At 41.6% G+C, this 14,602-nt stretch overlaps 1 protein-coding gene and 1 pseudogene across 1 annotated transcript in view; one reads left to right on the forward strand and one right to left on the reverse strand.

Moving 5' to 3' along the window:
* Window positions 1-14,602, forward strand: part of UFC1 (ubiquitin-fold modifier conjugating enzyme 1) — a 68,956-nt gene that overhangs the window by 26,334 nt on the left and 28,020 nt on the right. The window lies entirely within an intron of this gene.
* Window positions 6,548-7,162, reverse strand: LOC142429304 (large ribosomal subunit protein eL19-like; annotated as a pseudogene).

The following is a 14,602-nucleotide window of genomic DNA, read 5'->3' on the forward strand; positions in this document are numbered from 1 at the left end:
ACAATGAGAGGGGGACAATCTAGGGATATACACACAATAGGAAGAGGAGGGGTTGAGGGTATACATATGATAAGATGGGCGGATCCTAGATTCAGGATGGCAGCCTAACTTTGGATGTCATGAGCAGGTTTGACCTGTTCTCTGGATCTCCATAGAAACCATTATCAGTAAGGTATAAACCCCACCAACGGACCAGACTAATGGTCAAAAGCCTTTAGGGAGAAGTAGCCCATTGTTCTTAACAGCAGGAAGCAGGGCCCTACCTGCAGTGGGACCAGACAGTAGTCTGGCAACTGACTGCCTTCAAAGAGGATGTCTCTAAGCATCTGACCTCCCACCATATGCTGGCAAATAGCCTCCAATGTTTGGCATGTCTTTGGGGGAGACATAGCTGGGGGAAAGTCTCTTTATAATCCCACATGCAGTAAAACAACATCTAAACACATAATATTCCTCTGGTTCCTTGAGGGTTCCTCACCCCCACTATCATGACTCCAGTACTGCCTTTCACTGCAGGCTAGACACAGGTACAGATAAGAGATAAGAATTTAGGACACATGGAATCCAGGGACAGGATTGGGAATAGTGATTCCAGAAAGGTAGTGGGAAGAGGAGGGGAGGAAGGGGGACATGATTGCAATGATCAACACATAACCACATGTACACCCCTCCAGTGGGAAGCAAGACAGCAGTTGGTGTAAGATATGAAAATAATAATTTATAAGTTAGCAAGAGGTTATGAGGGTAGAGAAGGGAGGGAGGGGGAAAAAGGAGCTGATACCAAGGGCTCAATGGAAAGTAAATGTCTATGTGGGGAGGGGGAGAAAGAGGAGCTGATACCAAGGGCATTTACTTTCAATCAAAACTAAATGTCTAGAAAAGAATGATGGCAACATATGTACAAATAAGTTTGATACAATTGATGTATGGAAGATCCCCCAATAAAATAATCTTTTAATAAAAATAAATAATTTTTAAAAGAAAGAAAATGTTTTGAAAAGGATGATGGCAACATATGTACAAACGTGCTTGCCACATAGATGTATGGATTGTTGTAAGAGCAGTAAGAGTCCCCAATAAAATGATTTTTTTTAAGTTAGTCTTGGAAACCAACAGGGGCAATTCTCCCCTGTCCTATAGGGGTTTCTATGAGTCAGAATTGACTTGATGGCAGTGAGAATTTTTTTTCTTGTGATGTTAAACAGGGAGGTCAGTTGTCCCCACCACACCATTTTAGTGTCATAAACACATGTATTAGTGAGGGGGAAAGGAAAGGGAGAAAGGCTTAAACATTTAGAACAGTAAAGTAAATTCAAAGGAAGCAGAAGAAAAGATATGTGCACATTGAGATGTCTGGAAAGCTATCCACTCAAAATCATAGCAGATATCAGTTATCAGCAGTTATCTTTTGGAGATAGGGTTTCACATTAATTGAACTTTTTTTCTGTTTTATTTAAATAAACTAGAACAAAAAATAAAGGTTTTAAACCATGCAACATTCCCTTGTTTTGTTTGCACAATTGCCTCTTAATCCATGTATAGGTTCCGCATGAGCACATGGAATATTCTGCGATGCCATTTCTTCTCAAGGCTATCCATTGTTTGTTATGGTCCACACGGTCAAATGCCTTTGCACAGTTACTAAGACACAAGTAAACATCTTTTTTTTTTCTTTTTAAACATTTTATTAGGGGCTCATACAATGTTTATCACAATGGATACATACATCAATTGTGTATAGCACATCTGTACATTCATTGTCCTCATCATTTTCCTTTTTTTTCTTTTTTTACATTTTATTAGGGACTCACACAACTCATCACAATCCATACCTATACATACATCAATTGTATAAAGCACATCCATACATTCCCCGCCCCAATCATTCTCAAAGCATTCGCTCTCCACTTAAGCCCTTTGCATCAGGTCCTCTTTTTTTTTTTTCCCTCCCTCCCCGCTCCCCCCTCCCAATGTGCCCTTGGTAATTTATACATCGTTATTTTGTCATATCTTGCCCTATCCGGAGTCTCCCTCCCCACCCCCTTCTCTGCCGTCCCTCTCCCAGTGAGGAGGTCACACGTGGACCCCTGTAATCTGTTCCCCCTTTCCAACCCACTCACCCTCCACTCTCCCAGCATCGCCCCTCACACCCTTGGTCCTGAAGGTATCATCCACCCTGGATTCCCTGTGCCTCCAGCCCCCATATGCAGCAGTGTACAACCTCTGCCCTATCCAGCCCTGCAAGGTAGAATTCGGATCATGGTAGTTGGGGGGAGAAAGCATCCAGGACCCAGGGGAAAGCTGTGTTCTTCATCGGTACTACCTCGCACCCTCATTGACCCATCTCCTTTCCTGAACCCCTCTGTGAGGGGATCTCCATTGGCCGACACTTGGGCCTTGGGTCTCTACTCTGCACTTCCCCCTTCATTCAATATGGTGTATATATATATATATGCATACACACACACATACATACATATACATATATAGACACACATACATATATACATATACACACATAAATCTTTTTTTTTTTTGCATGATGCCTTTATACCTGGTCCCTTTGGCACCTCGTGATCGCACTAGCCGGTGTGCTTCTTCCATGTGGGCTCTGTTGCTTCTGAGCTAGATGGCCGGTTGTTCACCTTCAAGCTTTTTAAGACCCCAGACACTATCTCTTTTGATAGCCAGGCACCATCAGCTTTCTTCACCACATTTGCTTATGCACCCATTTTTCTTCAGCGATCGTATCATGGAGGTGTGCAGACAATGATACGATTTTTTGTTCTTTGATGCCTGATAACTGATCCCTTCGGGACCACTCGATCACACAGGCTGGTGTGTTCTTCCATGTGGACTTTGTTGCTTCTGAGCTAGATGGCCGCTTGTTTATCTTCAAGCCTTTAAGACCCCAGTCACTATCTCTTTTGATAGCCGGGCACCATCAGCTTTCTTCACCACATTTACTTGTTCACCCACTTTGGCTCCAGCCGTTGTGTCAGGAGAGTGAGCATCATAGAGTTCCAATTTAATAAAAGAAGGTATTCATGCATTGAGGGAGTGTTTGAGTAGAGGCCCAAGGTCCTTCCGCCACCTTAATACTTAACCTATAAATATAGACACATCGATCTACTTCCCCATCCTCCTATATATATTTGCATGTACATGTCTTTGTCTAGACCTCCATAAATGCCCTTTGTCTCCTAGCTCTTTCCTCCATCTCCCTTGACTTTCCTCCTGCCCTACTACCATGCTTCGTCGCCACCTGGGCTAGAGTATACCTCTTCTCTAAGCAACCTTACCCTTGATCATTCCCCACCAGACCTGCCACTCCCCCCTCTCTACCATTTGGTGTCCCATGTTGTTCCCTTGTCCCTGTGTTTGTTAACACCACTTCCTTACCCCCCCTACCCCCCACCCCAAGTCCTCCCGGAACTGTCGGTCCCGTTGTTTTTCCTCCAGATAGTTCATCCAGCCTGTCCTACTCAGACAGACCTGTAGAGACACTAACATGCATGAAAACAAGACAGAGGAAAACAAAGCAACAGTATACAACCTGACAACAAAACAACAACAACAAACCACTGACAAAGAACAAAACAAAACACTTCCTAAGAGAAAAGCTTGTAGTTAGTTCAGGGATCGTTTGCTGGCCCTTAGGAGCGTTTTCCAGTCCAGTCTGTTGGGGCACCACGCCCTGGCCCCAAAGTCCACTTTCAGCATTCCCTGGGGACCTTGCCACTCCATTGCCTTGCTGTTCCACACAAGTAAACATCTTTATGGTAGCCTGTGCTTTCAGCCAACATCCACTTGATGTCAGCAATGATAGCCCTTGTTCTACATCTTCTGAATCCAGCCGGACCTCTGGCAGTTCCCTGTCGATGTACTGCTGCAACCATTGTTGCATGATCTTCAGCAAAATTTAACTTGCATGTGCTATTAATTATGTTGTTATATAATTTGAGCATTCTTTTGGGTCACATTTTTAAAATCATTTTATTGGGGCTCATACAACTCATCACAATCCATACATACATCCATTGCATCAAGCACATTTGCACATTTGCTGCCTTTATTCTCAAAACATTTGCTTTCTACTTGAGCTTTTGGTATCAGCTTATTTTTACCTCTCCCTCCCTATTCCCCCCTCCCTGATTAACCTTGTTAATTTATAAATTATTATTATTTTGTCATATCTTAACACTCTCTGATGTCCCCCTTCACCCACTTTTCTTTGTCTGTCCCCCAGGGAGGAGGTTATATGTAGATCTTTGTAACCAGTTCCCCCTTTCCACCAGGTGACATTTCTTTAGAATGAAGATGAATATGGTTCTTTTCCAGTTTGTTGGCTAAATATTTGTCTATTTAAAATTTTTCTGGCATAGACAAATAAGTACTTCCAGTACTTTATCAGTTGCTGAAATATTTCCATTGGTGTTCCATCAATTCCTAGCGCCTCGCTTTTGGGTAATACTTTCAATGCAGCTTGGCCTTCTTCCTTCAGCACCATTGGTACTTGCTCATCTGCCACCTCTTGAAAGGGTGGAATGTGGATCACCATTTCTTTTTCGCTTCAGTCATTCTCTGTGTTCTTGCCGTCATCTTTTGATGCTTCCTGCGTTATTCAATATTTTGCCCATAGAATTTTTCAATATTGCCACTCAAGGCTTGATTTTTTTTTCTTGAATTCTTTCGGTTTAAGATATCCTGAGTGTGTTTTTTCTTTTTGGTTTCCTAATTCTGGGTCTTTGTACATTTCATTGCATTTTATTTTGTCTTCTGGAGCTGCTCTTTGATATTTTCTGTTGAGCTCTTTGACTTCACAATTTCTTTCATGTATGTGCCTTAGCTACTCAATAATTAAGAGCAAATTTCAGTCTTTCCTGACATCCGCCTTGATTTTTTCTTCCTTTCCTATCTTTTTAATGACCGTTTTCTTTATTCATGTATAATGTTCTTGTTACCATTCCACAACCCATCAAATCTTCTGTCATTAGTGTTCAAGGTGCCAAATCTGTTCTTGAGATAGTCACAAAATTCAGGTGGGCCATACCCGAGGTTATATTTTGGCATTTGGCACTTGTGGACTGCTTTTAATTTTCTTAATCTTCAACGTGAACTTACATATAAGCAATTGATGTCCTGTACCACAACCAGTGCCTAGACTGGTTTTAGCTGCTAATATTATCCATTATATGCTTCTTCATTATCTCTTCCCACAGATGTAGTTGTTTTCCATGTATTCCATCTAGGGAAGTCCATGTGTGCAGTTTGTCACTGTGTTGTTGAAAATGTGATCTCTAGCTTTGCTTCTATACCAAGACCATACTTTCCAACTACTGTTTCTTCCTCTTTGTTTCCAACTTTTGCATTCCAATCACTAATAATGATAAGTGCATATTTTTTTAAATCACTTCATTGGGGGCTCGTACAATTGTTATCACAATCCATACATATATCCATTGTGTCAAGCACATTTGTATATTTGTTGCCATCCTCATTCTCAAAACATTTGGTTTCCACTTGAGCCCCTAATATCAGCTCCTCATTTCCCCCATAAGTGCATCTTGATTGCATGCTTGATCAATTTCAGCTTGAAGACATTGGTAGAATTCTTCAACTTTATCACTAGCTTTTGTGGTTGGTGCATAAATTTGAATAATAGTTGTATTGATTGGATTTCCTTGAATTCATATACATATAATCGTATCACAGACAACTTTGTACTTCACTATATCTTGAAATGCCCTTTCTGACAATGAATGCAACCCCATTCTTGATTTCTCATTCTCAGCATAGTAAGCCATTTAATTTTTTATTCAAAATGGCCAAAACCAGCCCATTTCAGCTCAGTAATGCCTAGACTGTTGATTTTTATGTGTTCCATTTCATTTTGGATGACATTTGATTTTCCTAGATTAATATTTTGTATATTCCAAGTTCTGATTATTGTTTGCAGTGTTTCTTCTCATTTTAAGTCAGGCCCATCAGCAAAGGAAGCTCTATAAGGCTTTACTCTCACAGGCTTAACTCTACCTGCATCATTACGGTCACTCCACTTGGAGAGGGCAGCTCTTCTGCACTCACAGTTTCTGACACTATCTCTGACAATGTTCTGCTTCTTTTCATGAAGTTTTCAGTATCTGACAATGTTCAGTTCTGTCCATAAGGTTTTCCAGTAGCTAATTCCTCAGAAGTGGGCAGCCTGCATCTTCTTTTTAGTCTGGAAGCTCTGCTTAATCTTTTGCACTTTAGGTGAGTGCTGGCACTTGACATGCCAGTGACATAGCTTCCAGCATCACAGCAACGCACAAGCCACCACAGTAGATAAACTTATAGGCAACCTCAGGTTGATGCATATTCTGTTTTAACTTTCAGGACTCTAGCCGAGGTCTGGTGTCTCTCCATTTTTACAGGGCCTGTTGCTGTTTTCAGTATGACAGCTCTTAACCTGTGTAACAGCTCTTTTATTTTATTTTTTTTTTCAGGGGCAGGCCAACAAAGCTTGCTTCTACTGAGTGACTGATCAATAGAACTGCCAAGGCCACTATGTACAGAGAGGTGAGGGAGCAATTTGTTTATTGGTCTCTTCCTCCCTGGACAGAATCTTGATGAGCTCTTCTTTCTTAGCCTGGAGTCGCTGCTCTTCGTGGCGCTTGCGTGCTTCCTTGGTCTTAGACCTGCGTGCCTCAGCCTGGTCAGCCAGGAGCTTCTTGCAGCCCTGTCTGCCTTCAGCGTGTGGATGTGCTCCATGAGAATGCGCTTGATCTTAGACACATTCCCCTTCCCCTTCAGGGACAAGCTGTGATAGCTATGGCGATCAATCTTCTTGGACTCCTGCAATCTTCTGAGCAGCCGGTGCAGAATCCTCATCCTCCTCATCCACGTGACTTTCTCGGGCGCACGAGCATGGGCAGTACCCTTTCGCTCACCTGTGCCCATACTCCTGTCCTTCCCGCGGGCTAGCGTGTGTTGGCGGCACCGGCCAAGAATGGACGGTCACAGGCTTGCGGATGCTATGGCCATCTTTGATCAGTTTCCGGATGTGCTGACGGGAGTTGGCATTGGCAATTTCATTGGTCTTGTTGGGGTCCAACCACACTTTCTTCTCACAGCGGAGGAGGCTGGAGGTGAGCCTCTTCTGAAGCCTGAGCATGCTCATGGCTGCGGGCGCAGCGCCGAAGGCCTAACAGCTCTTTCATGAATTTTCTTGCTCCTGTCTGCTCCATCTCATTTTTTCTTCCATTTCTTTCTGGCTTTCCTCTGTCTGGAAAACCTTTGTCAGATTGGCTGCATATATACATAAACTCCTAATCAATTTTAATCAATTTCAAGACACGGTTCTCCCACCAGGCTACCAACTGACCAATCACTGTCAATAGACCACAGGATTTTCATTTGTATAGTCTACAGTCACTTTGTTTCCATAGCATAGTGACCAATCATTGCAAGATACATACTAACCACAGGGCAGGTTTCACAGTCCAGGGTCAGGCCGAAAGTATCAAATCATGAATTGTTTACAGCCTACCCAGGAAATGTCAATCAACTTGACAAAAGTAACAAGCTACCTGGGGTAGAAGCTGGGGCAAAAGGTTAAGGGAACCTCAGGGATTAAGGGAACAATCAAAGCAAAAGGCCACATAAGGGAATTCAATTCACCAAAACAGTACTATTTGAAAAGTTTTAAATGAATGCATATGTCCGTGTATATTGGCAGATGCACATATTATATCTGGAAGGATACATGAAGTAGTTGGTTTACTTTAAGTTTTTGAGCAATGCATGTATTATCTATTTTTAAATAAGTATTTTTAAACTATGCATGTGAGGAGGCTTCCAAAAGTTCGAGGAAACTTGAAACTAGAAGTAATGGAGTTTTTCCATGAACTTTTTGAAATTCCCTTGTATATAAAATTTTATGTATATATAATATTGTTTCTGATTTTATCATTAATTTTATAAATAAACATCATTAATGTTGTCTAGGCGCTATATTTTACCCCTTTCTTGTGGGAGCAGTAAATTAATTGCTATGACTCTTTTAGAAAAGTAGGGGACAGGTGGGATTGTCTCCCCAATGCCTGCAAAGGCCCACATAGAGGGGTTGGAATTAAATCAGGCACTAATTAGACACCTATAAAACACCCAAGCTGAGCGTGCTCAGACACAAGCCCTCTAGGTACAATCAATACCTTGGACGAAACCACCTTAGGTACATCACACAGGTGGGCCTAAACTCAGTCATTGGGGTCAACCAATACCCTCAACCACACCTCCCCTAGCCAAGGGGGAGAGGAGAGAATAAAGACAAGAATCATAGCCCTGCATGCTCTTGGACCCCCTCTAGGCCCACCATCAGTCTCTTTCCTCTGTCCTCACACAGGGTCAGGCTGCAAGGAGGGCTTCTAGCGTGCAGGGCACGCATGCACCTGTGTGACCCCTCGGGTCCCACTCCAGGCCTGCTTGGAGCCCACATGCTCTTGGCCTCTTAGTCCCCAGGGATTCCTCAGTTCTGCACATGTGGGTGTTTTTGTTTTGTGTTTTTACATATGGTGTTCTTTTCCATATGGTTCATGTCCAATTGTGAGCCCCAGCGCGGCTTCCACACGACCTGACACATTTTCCAGAAATAGCACGTACCGTTTTGAGACTGCAAAACCTGAAACTTCCCAGACTAACACAGTGGCTAAATAAAAGGAGGAAAAGTAAAACAGAAATGGACTTGGTATTTGTTCATTTCAGATATATGGTGTGGAAAAGACTATCTCAAAACCCCATCCTCCTAGCTCAACTTTCCATCGTAAAAACTCACTTGGATTACAAAATGCACCCCTAGCACATGAACTCTGAGTGTTCTGCAGCAAGAACCGAGGTTTACCCCACTTCAGAAACTCAGCATTTGGAACAGTCTTTGGAACACCCACCGAGTGCGTGACTGGAGAAGACTGTGCAAATGTGGAGCGTTTGTCCATCACCAAGGCGACTGGAGCATGCAAGCAAGGTCTACAGCTCTTCCAACAGGAAGGTGAAGCAGAGAGAGTGGGAAGTCCGCCTCCCTGGAGAAAGAGAGGAAGTCCCCCAAATCCTCATGATTAGGCCATGCCTTCAAGGAGGCATCATCTGCCTGTGACCTGACTGACAGGCTAACCTCCACCTCTTCATTCTTTTATCCAGTTGACATGAAATTATGTAATTACCACTGCCACTCAGACCCATATTTTGTTCTGAGGGAAAATGAATCTAGAGGGATTTTTTTTTTAAGCCTGTGAGCCTTCACTCTTGTGCTTTTTGAATTTTGGTTTTTAAAAAAGCACACTGTAAAAAAAAAAAAAAAAAAAAAAAGCACACTGTATATAGGTATACAGCCCATCTCAACAAATGAAATCAGCAACAATGTGTATTAAATTCCCCATAAATGTGGGTTCTCCCCACCTCATCCCACCCCATCATCCTCCCACCCTCCTCAATAGCCTATCCCTCCCCACGCCCTGTTCCCACCACAATCCCTGGCCTCCTCCTAGTCATAAAAGTTTTCTATTTTGGTATATACAGTTGCTTTTTGTTTTTCCTTATAGTAATGGTGTTATTAAATAATTATCTTTATAAGATTGAATTTGCTAAGCATAATGTACTCTATCTTTGCCCATGTCTTATAGTGTTTAAGAGTTGTCATTGTTTTTTTTATAATCGTTTTGACACACCTTACACATTCCAATATATCCATTCATATACAGTTCTATTGTTCATTCCCATCTGTATTAGTCTGGGTACTTTAGAGAAACAAATCCACAGTAACTCACGTATAAGAGAGACTTTTATATAAAGGCTAAGTGCGCATCAAGAAAACATCCCAACCCAGTGCTGCACAAGCCCACAAGTCCAGCATTAACCCATTAACCCATAAGTCCAACACCAGTCCACAAAGTCCTCCTCCATCTCACAAAACAGACACAGTGATGCCGACTGCAGGAAGAAAGCCGAGTCAGTGAATGTGTAAGCATCTCAGCGCTGGCAGGGGTCTCCACACGGGTGCTCCAGCATCCAGGGCTGCAACGGAGTAGGTCCATGTGGCTTCTCCTTAGGGATGTCTTGCAGGAAGTCAACCTTGCAAACTGAAGCAGGGAACTGCTAAGGCAGCTACACCCTGGTGCGACCATCACAAAGCAAGAGACCTGAGAACTGGAAATGCGAGGCTGACGGAGCCATTTATCCCTTCACACTTCAATTAATTCCACATGTGTTTATTGGCCAGGTTGGCACAATAACTAACTAATTCACCATCCAGTGGGGTTGTAAATCATGGATGCTATTAACTCCCCTTTCTCCTCTTTAGCCCCTGCCTCCCTCCTCCTGTACCCTCAGGTAGCCACCATTCTTGTCATTGTCTCTGAGGGGTCATCCATTTTGACCTTCATTTACCCAGTGCTCCTAAAATGTACAAATGAGAGTGGCAAGGTCCCCAGGGAATGCTGAAAGTGGACTTTGGGGCCAGGGCGTGGTGCCCCAACAGACTGGACTGGAAAACGCTCCTAAGGGCCAGCAAACGATCCCTGAACTAACTACAAGCTTTTCTCTTGTGAAAAAAAAAATATATATATATATACAAATGAACATACACAAATGTAACATAATCAATGAGGTAAACTACATAAAAGCCTTCCTGTGAGGGGATAACCGGTTAGGGAGCTAGAGGACAGTTAGGTAGTTCATCAGTGTCCTACTGCAATTGTATGAGTGTACCAGAGTTTGTTCATTCCGTCCTCTAGAATCAGTTTTTGGTTGCTTCCATGTTTTTGCTATTGTGGAAATTGTTGCAATCAACATAGATATGCGCATGTTTCTTTGTGTTGTATTCTTTATTCATTTAGGGTCTGTACCCAGTAGAGAGATTGCGGTCTCATAAGGTACTTGGATTTGCATTTGTTTAGGGAAGTGCCACACTGATTTCCATAGTGGTTGTGCAATTCTACGGTCCCACCTGCAATGTCAGAGCATACCTATCTCTCTGCAACCTCTCCAGTATTTATTTTGTTTTATTGAATTTTTTTCTAAAAGTGTAGGTATGAGGTGGTATCTCATTGCTTTAATAATTTGTATTTCTATTACTGATAATGAACTGGAACATTTCTTCATATGGTCATTGGCCGCCTGGATGTCATTTTTAGTAAATTGTTCATTCGCTGTGCCCATTTTTTTATTGAGTTACTTGTATTTTTCTTGTTAAAATATAGTTACTATAGATTTTAGAGATTAGCCCTTTCATGATATGTTATTACTTAGTATTTTTTTTTCCCAATATGTAGGTTCACTCTTAAGTCTTTTGATGAAGTCATCCAATGTATATTAAGGTGGCATTTTTGCAGGCCCAGTCTTTTATTTTGTCTTCCATAGAATGGATATTTTTCATTATGTTCGGTAGTGTTGTTATGCCTGTATTTGGGTCCTTAAGTTTGTCCCTATTTTTTGTTGATTATATTTATGATTGTGTGGTTTATATTTAGTTCTTTGATCCATCTTGAGTTCATGTTGTACATGGTGTGAAGTATGGATGCTGTTTCATTCCTTTGCAGGTGAAGATCAAGGTGTCCCAGCACCATTTGTTGAAAAGGCTAACACTTCCCTACTTCACTTGTTTTAGTCCTTTATCAAAGATTGGGTGGCTGTGAGTACTTGGTTGTATTTCTGGGTTCTCAGTTCTAATTCATTGGTCTTTATATCTATCATTTGTACCAGGATCCGGCTGTTTTGATTACTGTGGGTATATAGTCGATTTTGATTACTGGGTATATATTATAGATTTTCAAGTCTAGAAGTAAAAGCTCATCTACTTTGTTTTTATTTATTTATTTACTTTTTTTAAAACGTTTTACTAGGGGCTCATACAACTCTTATCACAATCCATATATACATCAATTGTGTAAAGCACATCTGTACATTCATTGCCCTCATCATTTTCTTATATATTTTTTAAACATTTTATTAGGGGCTCTTACAACTCTTATCACAATCCATACATATACATACATCAATTGTATAAAGCACATCCATACATTCCCTGCCCCAATCATTCTCAAAGCATTTGCTCTCCACTTAAGCTCTTTGCATCAGGTCCTCTTTTTTTTTTCCCTCCCTCCTATTTATTTACTTTTAACATTTTATTAGGGACTCATACAACTCTTATCACAATCCATACATACATAAATTGTATAAAGCACATCTGTACATGCTTTGCCCTAATCATTTTCAAACCATGTTTTTATTTTTTATAGTGTATTATTTATCCTGAGTTTCTTTCCTTTCCATATAAAGGTTTTGGTTAAGTCTGTGAAGAATTCTTTGAAGAATTGTGGTGGGATTTGAATTGGAATTGTGTTGAATTTTTAAATTCCTTTTTGTAATATTGATGATTTCACAATGTCTGCTGTAATAGTTAAGGTTTATTGTGGCAAGCTGGCCAATAAACAAGTGTGGGATTAATTGAAGGGCAGAGAGATAAATGGCTTGGTGATCCTCACCTTTCTAGTCCTCTGGTCTATTGCTTTCTGATGGTCGGACCAGGGTGCAGCTGTCTTAGCCAGTTTCCCACTTCAGCGGGAAAGGCTCACTTCCTGCAAGACATCCTGAGAATAAGGCACATGGACCTACCCTGATGCAGCTCTGGATGCTGGAGCAGCTGTGTGGAAACCCCTCCCAGGGCTGAGATGCTTACACACTCACTGATTTGGCTTGCCTCCTGCATTTGGCGTTATTGCTTGTGTTTTGAGAGTTTGAGCAGGACTTTGTAGATCAGTGTGGAAGAGATGGGCTAATGTTGGACTTTATGGGCTTGGACTGGACTGTGTTGGGATGCTTTCTTAATGTACACTTAGCTTTTATATAAAACTCTCTCTTATATACATATGAGTTTCTGAGTATTTGTTTCCCTAGTGTACCCAGACTAACCCATAATGATACCTTGGGAGTGGGGTACTGTGTGGGAAACAGAAAGATTTCTCCCAAGTTGTCTCCCCCAAATATACGCCAAACCCAAGATGCTGCTTACTACACATGGTAAATGACTTGTGGGATACAGAAGGATTTCTCCCAAGCTGTCTCCCCCAAATATATGCCAAACAGCTGCTTTCGAATGACCATACGCTTGGAGGTCATCAGAAGTAGGTCAGGGGTTATTCTCCCTGAGAGCTATCAGCCATCTAGAGCAAGCAGTCACCACTGTTTATCCCACAACAAATAGGGCCCACTCCCTTCTGATAAGGAAAGTAGTAGTTGTCTGTTTCCTTGTCCCTAGACCACCCCCTCTCATTACTACATTACCTATAGCACAATCCCTTCCTGTGATGTATGTCCTCACTTGTAATTAGGGGGCTTTCATGTCCCCAGAGAATATAAAAAGCCTGGGCTAGCATTAAACTCTCTCCCTCCACGTGGACCACCAAGGGGGGGGGGGAGGGAGGGGGGAAGCATGCTACCATGAATTGTGTCTGACTCCATTTATTTCAATACTTCTGTGTAGTCTGACTTAGTCTAAGTAGGACCCACTCCCTTCTGATTAATGTTTCTTTGAAGGAGTGCCCAAAAGCAAGCCCAGGACCACTCAACGATGACTAAGTTTAGGCTACTATATTGAGTCTAGGATCCACCCATCTTGCCACATATGTACCCCTATTCCCTCCCTGTACTATTGTGTACCCCTAGGTCATCCCCCTCCTATTGCTTGTATTGCCTATGTTACATCCCCGTCTCATGACGTTGTTATTTATAATCATGGGGGCTTTGGTTATAAATAAAACCTCACTAGAGCTCTCTCCTGCCTTCTCGTCCCCCACCTCCACGTGTATGACCAAGAGGAGTTGAGGTGAGCATGCTACCATGAAATGTATCTAACTTCTTTATTTCACTCCCTTTTTTATCTCTTCTACCTAAGAGATATCTTCATATATCTTATTTTAAAATCATTTTATTAGGGGCTCATACAACTCTTATCACAATCCATACATACATCAATTGTGTAAAGCACATTTGTACATTCGTTGCCCTCATCATTCTTAAAACATCCACTCTCCACCTAAGCCCCTGGCATCAGTTCCTCATTTTTACCCTCCCTCCCCGTTCCCCCTCCTTAATGAACCCTTAATAATTTACAAATTATTATGTTGTCATATCTTGCCCTGTTCGATGTCTCCCTTCACCCAATTTTCTGTTGCCCATCCCCCAGGGAGGAGGTTATATGTAGATTTTTGTAATCATTTCCTTCTTTCCAACCCATCCTCCTTCCACCCTTCCAGGATCTTTATATATCTTAATCTTAACCATACAAATGCACCATTATTTGTTGTGGGGGCTGGCTACCCCCACAGTCATAAGATGGAGAGTAGATGTTTGTTTGTTTGACCTCTCCCTCATGGTAGTTCTTCTTTTTTGGCTAGCCAGAGATCAGATAAAGCCACACTGTTTACTCAGTTGTTTGTTTTGTTTTTTAAACATTTTATTAGGGGCTCATACAACTCTTATCATAATCCATCCATATATATATATATATATATATATATATATATATATATATATATATATATATATATATATATATATCAATTGTATA

The sequence above is a fragment of the Tenrec ecaudatus genome, chromosome 1 (genome assembly GCF_050624435.1).
Source record: "Tenrec ecaudatus isolate mTenEca1 chromosome 1, mTenEca1.hap1, whole genome shotgun sequence".
Taxonomy (NCBI): Eukaryota; Metazoa; Chordata; class Mammalia; order Afrosoricida; family Tenrecidae; genus Tenrec; species Tenrec ecaudatus.